Here is a 16562-nt window from a genome sequence, read left to right as displayed (position 1 = left end):
CGGGGGTGGGCGGCGGCGGCGCGGAGCCGCCCGGGGAGCTCCGGGCGTCGTTGGGAGCGAAGGAGGATGCCAGCACAAAGGAGAGCCGAGACCCAGCCCGCTGCGGAAGGCGGCGGGAAGAGCCGCTGAGGGGCGCGCCGGGCGCGCTCGGCTCCGCGCTGCGTCTCTCGTCGCTGCCTCGGAGTCGCCGAGTCGGAGACGGCCGTGCAGGGTCCCTCGGTCCCGTGGCAGCGGCCGCCGCAGCCGGGAGCTGCATGCTACGCGCGGCGGCGCCCCCGGTCGCCTGCTTTCCCCGCGGCGCGCGCGGGCCGGCCGGAGGGCGCCGGGGCCGCGGGTCCGGGCGACTGCGGGGGCGCCCTGCCGCCCGGCGGCCCAGTCCCCACCCGCAGTCGGCGGCAGCGGGCGCCGAGCCCCAGGTGAGTGCGCGGCCCTGGCCCGGCCCTCGCGCCGCAGGTACCGGACAGCGGGAGGTGGCTTTGTTTTCCTCCCTCTCGCCCCAGCGCGGTCATTCATTTGACATTTCGGCTTCCGCTGCCCAGAGACGCGGGTGAGAGGCACTGGGACGTGTTTCAAGGTTTGGTTCTCCCGGGGAGCTGAGACTCTTGGGTCCATCTGAGCGTCACTTGAGGGAGCGGAGGCTTCATTTCCTTTTTGGTTTGGAACGTGTTGTGAACATCCTCTGCGGGGGCTTGGGGCCTGGAGGAAACTGGGGCTGCAGATTTAGACGTAGACGTTTCCGAGGACGTGCAACTGCAGAGGTCTGGCTCTTCCATGCCTTGTGTTTTCCGCTGTTAGCAGAGCTCAGGTGTTTTCCCTTGATTATTATTATTAATTTAGGAACATCTTTACAGGTACATTTATTTCTTTTAGAGTTGGAAGTCTTTGGAGACGATACAGAGAGCTCACAGAGTTACAGGGGATCAATCGATATTAAACTTGGAGAAGGCAAGCATCAGCAATCCTCGTAGGTAGAGGTGAACGGTAGGCAAACTTCCCCGGGGGCCTTTAGCCTTCCCAGTACGGTTTCTGCTTTCACTGTCCTAGAGTCAAGCAAACTCTGAATTCTTATTGTACGTATGCCTTTGTCAAAGTGTGAAACTTGTCTTTTTTTGAATAGTTTTCTAGTTTGTCATTTGGAAGAAAAAGATTTTAATGTAATTATTAGAGTCCTCTATTAGACCTGGTGAAATTTCATGTTTTCATTTGTCTCATAAGTACGATTTTCATTTTACTATTTCTCCTGTTCCCTCAAGGGCTCATTTCTTCTGTTGCCTAGAGAGAGCTCCACCCGCCCCCACCTCCAACAGATGGCTGTGTGTTCTGAGAGGTTATCTTTAAAATGACACTCACATTACCTGTAAACAAAAAGGATCAGTTATTAGGCTTATCTTTGGAGTTATTAAAGCAAGAAGCCTAATCTGGATGGGGATATTATTAATGGTGTGAAAATCTGGAGTTTGCTAATCTGTTTGGGCATCAGAAGATTCCTGCAGGGATTGTTTATATAGTGTGGGAGACAGATGGCATCGCTAGCAGACAAGAGAAGCCTAGCATAAAGGGTCATTGTATTCTTCCGAAATTATCCACTTCACTGTTGGGAGATGGGGTCAGGTGGGGAAGACATAATTTTCATCTCCCACAGGAGGCTTTATAACCTTATCATCCAGCAGCCTAACCAGTTAGTTTCTTCTTTCTTTGAACATTTAAAAAGTCATTATTGAGCTGTTTGTTTTGATTATTCCTTCGGCCCATTTTGGCCTCAATTGTGGTTATGTGAAGCAGTTTAAACAGTTATATTAAGAAAAATGTCTTTGAATTTAAGATTATCGTACCACTGGGAAAACAGCAGTTCTTGTATACAAATGTCCCCTTGGACTCATAGTGTCTCCTAGCTGGAAGGACTTTAGTCCCATCTGCATGAATTCAAAAGGAGTTTCTTCTACCATCTCCGTGACAGGTGGTTCCCTGGCTCCCAGCATTTGTCATGAGACTCTCAGCTATGGGTAGTACTCTACTTTTATAAGGCTTAACAGCCTAAGACATTTGCTTTATCAGTGCCTCCATCACAGCATTGAACAGCCTTGGGCAGTGAATCTTTTTGAATGACTGTGGAGTCCGTGAAGAAATCAGTCATTCTGAACATTTGAGATAAGCCAGCTGGAGCTTTTCTGCTCCTACCACCATTATAGATTCTTTATGTGCTGTAGATTCCAACTAGATTGCAAAATTGGTCTCCCCTCTGGATGCATGTGAGGGAAAATATTCCAGTAAATTAATAGTCACTAACCACAGGACTAAATTTAATGAAGAACATGAGCAATGTTTGGCCCCCCTGAACAGGAAGTACGGGGTAAAAGTAAGCATTGGCTCTGTTTAACGTGGGAACTGTGATCTTGAGGGAAAAAAAAACATATTTTCTTACTTTTTTCACATCCTTCTGCACCACTGATCTCAGCAAAAGGCAAAGAAACCAAGGTTGTTACCTGTAGCTGAGGACAGGTGCCATAGCCATTTCTTCTGGATGAATGTGTGCTGCTGGAGAGGTGGCTTTCGGGCTCTGCCCAGTTTCAGCGTGTGCCTTGGCATCAACAAAAGGGTCTAACATTCAAATTCAGATTGTTAAATCTGCGGTTGGTATCTGTGCACCTTCTCACCAGGTTGCTTCCTTTCTTGTGAAGTATTCCTTTATGAGAAACCCGAGGCACCAGGCCTGGGCTTACTGGGCACCTGGCTTGCATCCACATTCTAGTGTGTTGCTGCTTGCCTTCTTGAGTAAAAATGGAACCAGTTTTGCACGAATAGGGAATGGCAGGGTGGAGTGAAAACATTTCCAGCCCCATTGTGGAAAGCCAGGCCTGGCCTGAAAGAGAGAGGACTATATTTGAAGTTCGGTTGATGTAGCAGAGGCAGAATTGCTTCTTTACACACAGGATGCCTTTTGTGTGGGAAAATGTATGAGGGATTAGAAGGGTGACTACACCCTCTGGTTAGCCTGCAGTAGTCCTGGTTTTTTCCTGTTGACCCATCTGAATTATCAAATGCATCCCCTTTCACATTTAAAAGTGCCCTGGTTTGGATGATAAATTATGTGGTCACGCTAGATATTAAGGAATCTTCATTATTTTCTTCACCACCCTCTCCTGACTTCAAATTTTGAGTCTGGCTTTGTTTCAGTCTTTAATTTGTTAAATGCAAAGGTAAGAAAGGTAAAAAAAAAAACCAAAAAATGCATAAGGAAAAAAGAAATAGCAAGGAAGACAAAAGACTGACGTAATTGGTTGTTGTCATCTATTTATACATATAAGAAATAAAATAGTTTTTTCCTTGACATATTAAGTGTCTTCTCTGGCTCTGAGCCCAGGTTATTATTGTCTTCGAGCACAATAAGAATGAATACCTGTTTACCTAGGGCTGGCATGAATTGGGACAACTCCTATGATCTGGGAGAGCAGCTTCAACAAAATTCTGTTTGCAGACTTGATGGGTGCATGGCTTTTGCAGATATGAATGAAAGTTTCAAGATCTAGTGTTTGGTCAAGTTCTTGGAATTTACTGAGAGACCAAAACACATGTGTCGTTGTGAAGACTTGACTCCACATTCTCCTAGTTTCCAAGCCCTCTGGGCCACGAGGATAATAGAAGAGCCTTTGTTTTCTGCCCTCTCTTTTGACTAGAGTCTTGGGTTTGGGTCTCAGTTTTTCAGACAAAGGGCTTGCAGAGAAGAATGTGCTGTGCCCACTCATCATGTGAACATTCTCATAGGGGCTGGAGATTGTGCAGGTGACCTGGTGGGGATTTGAGTTCTAAAGCTAGATATATGAAGCTTGTGGCATGTACTTCAACAATGGCTGTGCTCCTTGGCTAAAGAATTGCCTGTTTGAAAGAGTTCATTTGCAGTGCGGCCAGTAGGTGTTACAATTAATTATGGCTGTCACTTTTTCCACACCCACTCCACTAAAATCCTCAAAAGCTTGGTCGGCATGCTTGAATAAGAAGAAATGTATGTATCTTCTTTATGAGTAGGATAACCATGTAGTTATTTTTGCTCAGATAAGGACACTTTTGAGAGTAAAAGGGGATACTAACTGCAAGGGGCACCAGATCAAACAGTATAAACTGGGCTATCCTAGGAAAATTACGATGGATGGTTGTCTTAACTATTACCTAAGTCATTAGCTTTTATATGAGGAGTACCCATATGATGGAAAAATGTCCTTAGCTGCTTCTAGATTTGTTCAACATATGTCTAATGTGTGCATGCATATATGTGTATGTGTATATATACAAATCATATATCTATAGATATGTGTATTGCGGGGTTGAAATTAACTACTTACGAAGACCTAGTCATTTGGAAAATTGTGACTTTCATCATTTTTTTCATGGGTTGACTTTTAAACTAAAAAAAAAGCCCAGCCTTTCCAAACTTTAAATCATCTTCTGACCTTGTGTAGTTCTCTTGCTTAAATCATTTGATAGTTCTCCATTTTCTGTTTAATTCTCAAAGTAAGATCCACAGACAGATTGGTGGTTAAAAAGGAAAAGCAGTGAAAAAATTTCACTTATTCATTCATTCATTCAACTACTATTTATTAAGCACCTTCCATGAATCTAGGTGCTGAATGAATAAAACTGCCCTTGTGAAGTTTTCATTCAGTTGGGAGTGGAGGGGTAGGAGTGGGAGATGCACAATAAACCAAATGAATAAGTAAATTATATAGCATGGTAGAAGGGGATAAGTGCTTTGGAAGAAAGAAAGTAGAACAGGATAAATGTAGTTGAGTAGCCCTCATGAAGAAAGAGACCTTAAGCAAAGACTTAAAGGAAGTGACAGAAGTTACTCATACAGATACCTGAGGGGGAGCGGTCCAGGCAGAGGGAACAGCCGGTGCGAAGGCCTGAAGGTGAGAATGTGTTTGGATGTGTTCAAAGTTTAGCAAGAAGACCAACACAAGGGGGTGGGGTGATGGGGGGGACTTCGAAATGTGAATCAGAAAGATGGTGTAGGAGTGGCAGAGCATGTAGGACCCTGAGATGTGAGAGTAATTATAATTTCAGCAGAGATCCCATTATGTTCTTAAAAGTTATTATGGTATGAAAAATTGTGTTCATGCTATGAAGACTGCACTGGCCAATATAGCTTACATTTCATAAGCACTTCATCATGGTGCACTTCATCTTGGTTAATATACTTTTTATGTCATTTGCTTATTGTTTATTTGTTAATGTAGCATAGTTTGTTGTTGCTGGTCTTAAATTGTATCTCCATTTCACAAAAATAGATCAGTGGCGCAAAAGTGGTTCATTGCAGTGTGAAAATAGTGATGAAAATAGTAATGTAAATGCTGCAGTTCAGAATGTCATAAACATACTTACAGAACCGAATCCCATTCCAAATATAAAATGTGTATCTGTATGTGTAAAAACAAGGACGTTTGTGAGAGTGATGTTTTCAAAACAGTAGCTGAAATGGAAAAGTGCATATGGAAGTATGATGATGACTATCTCAAAACTGCTTTTTATTGGGCTTGCCATCCATTCGCTCCTAGTCCCCAGTCATTGCCTGTTATGAAACTTTGTCTGTGAAGCCATGGATGTCTTGGTGTCATTTTCAAACAAAGCACAGTGGCTTCCTTGTTATACTATGGAAGTTTCACAGGGCAAGTACCCAATAATGTTTTCCGTTACAAAATTAATGTATTATACTGCTAACGGTAGGTAAGAGATTAAAACTCTAGTAGCTTCATTAAAGGATCCTTGTAACAAAAGTAAGTATAAGTCATTTTATTGAAGAGACACCTGGAAAATCAGCTGGAAAATTAAAGACAAACATTATCCTTAGAGAGAAACCAGAAGTTATTGACAGAATTCCTTTGTCAAATGACACGGTTGGCTGTTGCATAGTATCAGTGGAATAGGGAAGAGCGATTACTATCAAGTGCACGCTGGCAGATATTTCACTTTATGGTTGGATGAAACCACCGATGTCATGCAGAGAATGAATCAGCTTTTGGCATTTGTTCAGGGAGGAGCACTTGGTGATGCTTTGTTCATTTATCACTGAAAACTCGTGCTATAGGGGAAGAGATTTTTCTTTTGGTTAACCATTATATATGAGACTGGAAAAGTCCTCAGGAGGCAGGACTGACAGAGCATAAGTTTCATGTACAGATAAGAAGGTGATGGATTCATGAAGAAAAGAAGTTGTACCTCGAAGCCAATTCACGTGCTCTTCCATTCACAGCGAAGATGTAGCACCTTCTGATCTTGAGGAAGTAACTAAAAGAAAGTGAAAACTGGGTACAGCCAAATTGCGGCCCCTGAGTATCTGCATGTGCTGTGCAAAGTGATGGGCAGGGAGTATAAGGCTGCTTCTCTGTGCTGATGTACCCTGGCTGTTGAGGGGAAAGGTGCTCATATGGTATTTTATCTGTGGTGTAAGATATCTGTGGAGCAAGAAAAATATTTCTTCATGACACGGATTAGAAATGATTTCTCTTGTATCAAGTGGCATGCCTCAGTACTATACTCTGCCCACAGGGAACCATGTCAAGGACAGGGAGGGAAGGAAGAATTGTTAACAAATAAAACAATCTGCCACAGTCATAGGACTGAGACATTTTTTTCATTAGAGAGAGTCGGAGGTCCACATTGACCATAAAGAGTAGAGGAGGCTAAAAAAAAAAAAGAGTTGAGGAGGTAATATTTTCAGTAATGGACAGTCCTTTAAATCAGAAGCATAATACCTCTCAGTGACCTATTGGAAGAATAAGAGCACAAAGGAATAGAACTTAGATCCAATAAAGTTGATGCAGAGAGAGTACAAGTGTATACTTAATATTTGAGAGCATGTAGAGAACCACAGTGGGAGGAACCCAGACTTTTAGGATTTTGTGTTAAGATACTGGCTGGCCGGGAGTATAGGCAAAAGGAGGTGGAGAAGTCTGACAATTGGACATGACTTTTCTTATACTTTTTCCTTAGGCTTGGCTTCATTTCAGACAAATGGACTTGATACTCAAGGGTTTTCAGAACATGATCTGTATTGCCTCCAACCTAACCTAGAAAAAATATAAATGTTCTCTAGTGGTCTAGGATTCTTTGCATAGGACTCCTCTCCTTCCTTCCCTCCTCTCTCCCTCTCTCTTCCCTTCCCTCCCTTCTTCTCTCCTTCTTTTCTCCCCTCCCTGCCTCCCTCTCTTCTTTTGTTCTTTCCCTCTTTAAGCTATTGAGTCGGCATCTTTAAACTAGAAGATACTTTGAGAGCTCATCCCTTCTCTGTCCATGTCTTTTAGCAGATATATGTGCTATCCAGGGCAAGAGGGATAAGGACCTCTAGGGAAGTTCTGTTCCTTGTTCAGCTAACCCACTCTAATGTGGAATATCCAGTTATAGCACACATTTAAATTTTTTTTTTTTAATTAATTTTTTTTAACTTTTTGGGTTTATTTTTTTATTTATTTATGGCTGTGTTGTGTCTTCGTTTCTGTGCGAGGGCTTTCTCTAGTTGTGGTAAGTGGGGGCCACTCTTCATCGCAGTGCGCGGGCCTCTCATTATCGCGGCCTCTCTTGTTGCAGAGCACAGGCTCCAGACGCGCAGGCTCAGTAGTTGTGGCTCACGGGCCTAGTTGCTCCGCGGCATGTGGGATCTTCCCAGACCGGGGCTTGAACCCGTGTCCCCTGCATTGGCAGGCAGATTCTCAACCACTGCACCACCAGGGAAGCCCCACATTTAAATTTTAACCCTCATCCTTCAATAAAGGTCCATTTCTTGGGGAGTTCCCTGGTGGCCTAGTGGTTAGGATTCTGGGCTTTCACTGCTGTGGCCCAGGTTCAATCCCTGGTTGGGGAACTGAGATCCCACAAGCCCCAGGTGAGGCCAAAAAAAAGAAAAAAAAAATCCATTTCTCCCTTTTTTTTTGGACTTTAATAAAGATGGAGTCATTGTCTTTTGTCTAATAACTCTTCTGTAGTGATGGCCATTATTTCATACTAGGACAGAAGTCATTCATTCATTATTCATTGAACAAACATTGAGAGTCTTATATGTGCCAGGCTCTGTGCTGAGTGATAGGTATAAAAGAGGTCAGTATTCAGACATGGGCCTAACCAGATAAAACAGAAAACTGAATTAGGATATAGGCAATGGCAATAAAAATATGAATAAACAAGTAAATATGTAATTGCAAAGCAAATGTGGCAGAAATGTAAATGTAAACATTTTTACATTAGGGTGGTGGTATTTTGGCTACTTTTATATTAACTTCTGAACTGTATGATCTTCTGAATGTAATTTTGAAATATTTTGTGAGTAAAAAGTGAAGAAAACATAGTTGGAAGTGTGATAAGTGCTTTGTAGAGGAGGACCTTGATAGAGAAGGAAGTATAACTGAGACTTCCTTTACATGGGGTGGTCAGGGAAGACCTGGAGTGTAAGTCATCACTTGCCTATGTGAGAGGGATGAGGATAATTTGGACAGGGCTCAGAGAAGAGTCGCAAAGATGATTGACGACAGAGTTGAAAATAAGACCTTCGAGAGCCGTCTCAAAGAACCGGGGGTGTAGAGCAGCCATGGAATTTAACCCGATGCTCTTATGACTTAGGCTCTCTTTTTCTTCCGTTTATACACATCCACTTCTACATGTTCACATGCTCTTCACTCATTTCTCATGGTCAACATCAGGCAAGGCACGTGATTCAGGTTAGAATTCCGTGTTAGAGGAAAATTGAAATTTTGTTCTGCAGTTGAGGAAAAATTGGAAAGGACCTGAGAGGCAAACTAGTTCAGCCTTTGTATGAAGAAATATCTTTTTTAAAAAAATTTAATTTAATTTAATTTTTAAAATTAATTAATTTATTTTTGTTTGTGTTGGGTCTTCGTTTCTGTGCAAGGGCTTTCCCTAGTAGCGGCAAGCGGGGGCCACTCTTCCTCGCGGTGTGCGGGCCTCTCGTTGCGGAGCACAAGCTCCAGACGCGCAGGCTCAGTAGTTGTGGCTCACGGGCCTAGTTGCTCCGCGGCATGTGGGATCTTCCCAGACCAGGGCTCGAACCCGTGTCCCCTGCATTGGCAGGCAGATTCTCAACCACTGCGCCACCAGGGAAGCCCAAGAAATATCTTTTTAAGGTTGTTAACGGTGGTCATCCAGTTCTTGGGAGATCGTTTCCATGCTTCCTCCACCTAGAATGGGGCGGTGGTAAGTGGAGCTCTCTGGTTTACTTCCAGTAGGCAGGTCCTCTTTCCATTCATTCCATAAATACCCCAGACTCATCTCCACCTCAGCACTTTTACCACAGGAACACTTCCCACCTGGAATGCCCAACCATTCTACCTGCTTTTCTGTGTGTCATTTAAAAGTGGTGCTTTTCATCATTTTCCCCCCATCTTACTCTTATGAAGAATATTGCATTTCTAGAACTAAATGTAGCTTCCTTTGTCATGATTGGCAATAAGATTGGGGGTAGAGTGAGTATCCTAATCTGGGAGGGGATTGAGGGCAGTGTGTTTAGTTTGATACCTTCCCCCCACATGCTAATATGCCCCACTGTTGGGAATCCCTATCTTATAGCAATTAAGATCTTAATCATCTGCTGCTTTAGGTGGTGCACTACTTATTTTGTTTGCTATTAGTCTTTTTGCCAACTAGACTTTAAGTACTCTGAAGATATGGAAACTTGGCTGATACCTCTGTATAATGCCCAGTATTGATCATGAAGTGAATACATATACAATGATCAATGCCTCATGGCTGAAGGAACCACGTGTTTCTTTTTCATGGACCATTATGAAAGGCTATTATTTATATAAATCAGATATTAAGTTGGCACAGATGCTAAAAGATTAATATTTTTGAAGTTTTAAAATGGCATAAAGTCAAGTCTTGGAGGTCTGATTCATTGAGATCATTCCCATATCAGAAACCTCCTTCTTCCTTTGTAAGCCTTTTAACTCCTTGCTATTCAAAGTGTAGTCTACAGACCAGTGGCATCAGCATCACCCGGAAGCCAGACCTACTGAGTCAGAATCTGCATTTTAACAAGATCCTCAGATATGTTCTATACACAGTAAAGTTTGAGAAGCATTTTATTTTTAACACAAAATTCAGAAATTTAGGAGGAGCATTTATCTTCAAAGAGAAGTGAGTCTGGAAATGAAGATTTCATTGGTCTGTGGATGAGATCCTCAGTGCTTTCTGTCGTGTTGGCCTGGAATTAACACTGCTTCTTGCCAGACCAGAATTATGTAGGAGTGCCCCAGGGTAATTTAAGTAAGTGAGTGGTACAGATGTTAGACGTGATGGTGATTACAGGAAGTTGAAGCAGTTTGGAGTAAGAAACTAGGAGAGCTTGGCAAAGGTAGAGGAACGTGGCCATGCAACCTGAAACCAAATATAAGGGAAAAGGTCTTCCCTTTATGATTAGAAACAACTTCTCACTCTCTGGATTTGGACTCGGTTCTCATACTCCAACCCCTCCAGAGCCAGCAGGACACAAGGGAAACTGGCTTAAAGTGCTGTGCATGCAAACCTTGTGGAGTGGTGAGGATCGTGGAGAGGCATTCTTCATCAGAGGGGAAGGAGGTGTCACCACTCAGGTCACCCAGTTGTTGCCACATGGGAATTTGGGTTCAGCATGGCCAAATCGTCAGATTTTTCAAATGAAACTAAAAATATAAGTTTGTACATAAAACATCTCTTGGGTATAGTATGTTGGTAATTACAATGTTTTTAGAATGGCTCAGGCCAAACAAAATTCATATGCTGCCTGTATCTGTTTTGTAACCCCTGTTCTGGAACAGCAAAACATATGTGGTGGTGTGAATACCTGGGTTTTTTAGTGCAGGGCACCAAACACAGGGAGAGGCCTTTTGGTCCTGGTAAGGACCATTTTGGATCTTTACTAAGTAAAAGAAATAAAAAGACATAAAAGAAGGGAGCTGCACTTGCTTTGATGACCTGATTTAAAATATGTCTGAAGAACCTCAGTAACTAATGGTGTTTGAAGGAAAGAGTTAGATGCCTAAAGGCATAAAATTTTGGCCCTGTAAAATCTGAAGGGGAAGTAAGCATGGAGTTGGGTCCAGGGTGAGGAAATGAGGTCATGGAAATTTCTTGGCACTCCCAAGCTAGGATCACACAGTGCAACAGAGCTGGGAGGCTGGACCACAGCTTGGAACTTACTGTGCTTGGAGAGAAGTGTGACTGGAGATAGAATTCGAGTTAATTTACCTTTAGCATCTGGTTGTTGAATTTAGGTGGTGGCTAATATTTATTTATTTAAAAAAAATTTTAAACATACTTTAAAAAAAATTATTTATTTATTTATGGTTGCATTGGGTCTTCGTTGCTGCGTGCGGGCTTTGCCTAGTTGCGGCGAGTGAGGGCTACTCTTCCTTGCAGTGCGCGGGCTTCTCATTGCGGTGGCTTCTCTTGTTGCAGAGCACGGGCTCTAGGTGCGTGGGCTTCAGTAGTTGTGGCACGTGGCCTCAGTAGTTGTGGCTCACAGGCTCTAGAGTGCAGCCTCAGTTGTTGTGGTGCATGGGCTTAGTTGCTCTGCGGCATGTGGGATCTTCCCAGACCAGGAATCAAACCCATGTCCCCTGCATTGGCAGGTGGATTCTTAACCACTGCGCCACCAGGGAAGTCCTGGCTAATATTTAAAGTTTGCTGGAATTGAGTTTTCTATTAAAGTTTGTCATGGTAAAATTAGCATTTTATATATTTTGAGAGTGAAAACTAGGTGAAGGAATCAAAATTCTTTCCAAAGATTTATTATTGATTATACTTCTTGTTAAAAATTAAATTCCTTAAAGATTAGCACTGTTTATTGTTTATCTTTACATTATTATCATCTTTACATCCACCACAGTCTGGGTCAGTGATCTGTACTGATTATAAGACAGAATATAGTTTATTTTCTATCTTGGTGAGTCATTCTGTAGGTATTCATTTTCCTCACTGATTTAAAAAAATAATGGCTTTGTTGAGATATAATTCACATACCATAAAATCCATCATCTTAAAGTGTACAATGTAGTGGGTTTTAGTATATTTACAAAGTTGTGCAACCATCACCACCCTGTAATTTCAGAACCTTTTTATCACCCTCAAAAGAAGTCCAGTGCCCTTAGCAGTCACTCATCTCCCCTGCCTACAGCCCCTGGCAACCATCACTCTAGTTTCTGTCGCTATAGATTTGCCTCTTGTAGGCATTTCATAAAAGTGGAATTATATAATATGTAGCCTTTTGTGACTAGCATCTTTCACTTAGCATAATGTTTTCAAAGTTTATCCATATTGTAGCATGCGTTAGCATGCCATTCTTTTGTATAGCCAAATAAAATTTTATTGTAAATATACCACATTTTGTTTATCCATTCATCAGTTGATGGACATTTGAGATGTTCTCAGTTTTTGGCTATTATGAATAATTCTGCAATGAGCATTTGTGTAAAAGTTTTTGTGTAGATATATGTTTTCAGTCCTCTTGAGTATACACCTAGGAGTGGAATTGCTGGGTCATATGGTAACTCTATGTTTATCATTTTGAGGCTCTGCCAACAGTTTTCCAAAGTGAGTGCACCATTTTACATTTTACTCAGCAATGTCTGAGGGTTCCAATTTCTCCATATCCTTACCTACACTTGTTATTGCTTTTCTTTTTGATTTAACCATTCTGGTGGGTATGAATTGGTATTTCATTGTGGTCTTGATTTGCTTCTCTGTAATGATTCATGATGTTGAGCATCTTTTTGTGTGGTTATTGGCCATTTGTGTATATTTTTTGGAGGCGTGTCTCTTCAAATCCTTTGCTAATTTTAAAATAAGTTTATTTATTTAAAAATTTTTGTGTTGTACAGGTTTTTTTTTGTAACTTTCTGGATTCTAGACACTTATGAGACATATGACTTGAAAATATTTCTTCTGTTTTTTGGATTGTCTTTTCACTTTCTTGACGGTGTCATTTGAAGCACAAAAGTTTGTAATTTTGATAAAGCCCAAGTATCTTTTTTTCTCTTTCTTGTGCTTTTGGTGCATATCTATCCTTATTGATCTCCTAATTGTTCAATCCAATATGGAAAATGGAGCATTGACATCTTTAACTATTGTTGTTAAATTGTCTTTTTCTCCCTTCAACTCTGTCAGTTTCTACTCATGTATTTTGCAGCCCCTTGTAACGTATATGTTTGTAATCATTATGTCTTCCTTTTGAATTGACCCATTTACCTTTATAAAATATTCTTTCTCCCAAGTTACCATTTTTGCCTTAAAGTCTATTTTGTCTGTTGTTGGCATTGTCACTCCATTTCTTTTTTTAGAGGTGTTCCCATGATGTATCTTTTTCCATCCTTTTACTTTTACCCATTTGTGTCTCTAAATCTAAATTGTCTCTTTTAGACAGCATGTAGTTGAATCACTTAAAAATATATTCTGCCAATCTCTGCCTTTTGGTGAGTGTTTAACTAGAATGTTTGATTGGAGTGTTTAATTTATTTACATTTAATGTAATTACTGTTTATCAGATGGATATATATCTGCCTTGTTTGCTATTGGTTTTCTGTGTGTCTTATGCTTTTTTTGTTCCTCAGTTCCTCCATTACTTGTCTTGCATTAAATATATATGTTTTCTAGTGTGCCATTTAAATTTTCTTGTTGTTGCTTTTCTGGAGAAGATAATTTTCATAGGCCTTTATTCTGTCATTCCTGATAATATTGTTATGATTATTTTTGAGTTATTTTCTTAGTTGTTGCCTGGTTATTGACAGTGAAATTCTTAATTTAAAACAATCTAGTTCAGATCAATTTCAACATCATTTCAAAAGTATACAAAAACTTTACTTCAGTATGGCTTAATTCCTTGCTTTATACATTGTAAGCCCATCATTAACACTTTTATAGTTATTGTCTTACGTAGTTGTTTTTAAATAGAAAAGGGTTGTAAACAAAAATACATTTATACTGTACTTTGCATTTAACTATGTTGTTAGCTTTTCCAGTTCTCTTTATTTCTTCATGTGGATTTGAGTTAATATTTAGTGATTTTCATTTCAGCCTCAAGAACGCCCGTTAGTATTTCTTGTAGGACAGATTTGATAGTGACGGATTCTCTCAGGTTTTGCTTGGCTGGGAATGTCTTAATTTCTTCATTTTTGAAGGATAATTTTGCTGGCTATAGAAGTCTTGGTTAACTTTTTAAAATTTCACTGATTTGAATGTGTTATTCCAATGCCCTCTGGCCTTCATATTGTCTGATGAGAAATCAACTGTTAATCTTATTGAGAATCCTTTGCTTGTGATGAGACTTTTTCTTGCTGTGTTCAGGTTTCTGTCTTTTGACATTTTGACTATGATGTGTCTTGGTGTGGATTCTTTTTAGTTATCCTACTTTGAGTTTATTGAACTCCTTGGATGTATAGATTAATGTTTTCATCAAATTTGGGAAGTTTTTGGCCATTATTTCTTCAAATAATGTTTCTTTCCTTTCCTTCTGGAATTCCCAGCGTGCATGGCATGATACAATATCTGTAGTTTCACAGGTCTCTGAGGCTCTGTTAATTTTTCTTCATTCTTTTTCTGTTCCTAAGCCTGAATAATCTTAATCCACATATCTTCAAGTTCACTGATTCTTTCTTCTGCCTATTAAAATCTGCTGTTGAACCCCTCTAGTGAATTTTCCATTTCAGGTATTGCACTTTTCAACACCAGAATTTTAATCTGGTTCTTTTTTTTTATGGAGTTTTTTATTTATTTATTTATTTATTTATGGCTGTGTTGGGTCTTAGTTTCTGCGCGAGGACTTTCTCCAGCTGCGGTAAGCGGGGGCCACTCTTCATCGCGGTGCGCGGGCCTCTCACTATCGCGGCCTCTCCTGTTGCGGAGCACAGGCTCCAGACGCCCAGGCTCAGCAATTGTGGCTCACAGGCCCAGCCGCCCCGCGGCATGTGGGATCCTCCCAGACCAGGGCCCGAACCCGTGTACCCTGCATCGGCAGGCAGATTCTCAACCGCTGCGCCACCAGGGAAGCCCCTAATCTGGTTCTTTTTAAAAATAATTTTTATCTCTATATTGATATTCTTTTTTAAAAATCTTTATTGAATTTATTACAACCTTGCTTCTGTTTTATGTTTTGGTTTTTTGGCCACGAGGCATGTGGGATCTTAGCTCCCTGACCAGGGATCGAACCTGCACCCCCTGCATTGGAAAGTGAAGTCTTAACCACTGGACCGCCAGGGAAATCCCTATATTGATATTCTTTGTTTGGTGAAATAATGTTTTTAAATTCTCCTTTAATTCTTTAGACATGGTTTCCTTTAGTTATTTGAACATAGTTTTAGTATTTTTAAATCTTTGTCTAGTATGCCCCAAATCTGGGCTTCTCAGGGACATATTTTGTTTAACTACTTTATTTCATGTGTGTGGGCCATACTTTCCTGTTTATTTGTGTATGTTTTAAGTTTTTATTGAAAAATGGGCATTTCAAATCATATCATATGGCAACTCTGAAAATCAAATTTTCCTACCTCCCCAAGGTTTGGTGTGTTTGCTCTTTGTTGCTGTTTTTTGTTTATTTACTGACTTTACTGAATAAATTCTGGAAAGTCTACATTCTTGTCACATGTGGCTACTGAATTTTTGCTTGGTTCCCTTAGTGGTCAGTTAATGATTAGACAGAGATTTCCTTAAATGTCTGAAACCAATAAGTATCTCAGTCTTTGCTGAGAGACTCTATGTTCAATTTGGGGCATGCCTTCAACAAGTAGCCAAGCAGTTGACAACTGCACTGTAGTCTTCATTTCCTGCATGCACAGAGCCTCAAGATCAGCCAGAGCTGAAAGAATGGGGTCTCCTGAGATATTTCTTAGGTATGTGCATAGTGCTGCATGTGAATGTGGTCTTTTCAATCATAAGGAATATGTCAGAGCCTTTCAAATCCTTCTATGGACATTTCGTCCTCCAGATCTCTTTTTTAAGTTTTTAAGCCAGCCTCTTCTTTGTTCCAGTTGGTATTGCTGCCATAGACATCTGTATTGTTAAACAATTGCAGCTGAGTGTTTTCAACAAATGCTTTGGGGCTAGAACTTTTTCCATTGAGTGATCTCTGAGTTAGGTCCAATAAACACAAGCCCTGGGAGTAGGGCTTTTCCAAGTAACTGCCAGGTCAAATAGTGACAATTCACTGGGATAGAGCCATTTTGTGGAACTCTAAACCCATTTTGCTCTCTCCATTGCCTGCTAGAGTACGGGTTTTTTCAGTCACTGTGGCTGTAATGATGCTGATTTTTAAGGGTATTGTGATGCTGGGGAGAGAGTGATTGGAAATAGGGAAAATGAAAATGCCACTAAGCTCACTGTTCTTATTGTGACACAACCATTTTTTGTGCCTTAATCATTCTCATAATGTAGTAAGCCTTTCATTCATTTTCAGAATTGTGAAAAAGTTGATTTTGACAATTTTTGCCAGTGTTCTCATTGCTTTTATGGAGGATCAGATTTTTGGGGGTCTTTACTTGGCCATTCTGGAAGTGCTTCTCCCTCCTACTGAATTTTACAACTGCCTACTACTC

The sequence above is a fragment of the Balaenoptera ricei genome, chromosome 7 (assembly GCF_028023285.1).
Source record: "Balaenoptera ricei isolate mBalRic1 chromosome 7, mBalRic1.hap2, whole genome shotgun sequence".
In the NCBI taxonomy this organism is placed as follows: domain Eukaryota; kingdom Metazoa; phylum Chordata; class Mammalia; order Artiodactyla; family Balaenopteridae; genus Balaenoptera; species Balaenoptera ricei.
This window is presented reverse-complemented; position numbering follows the sequence as displayed.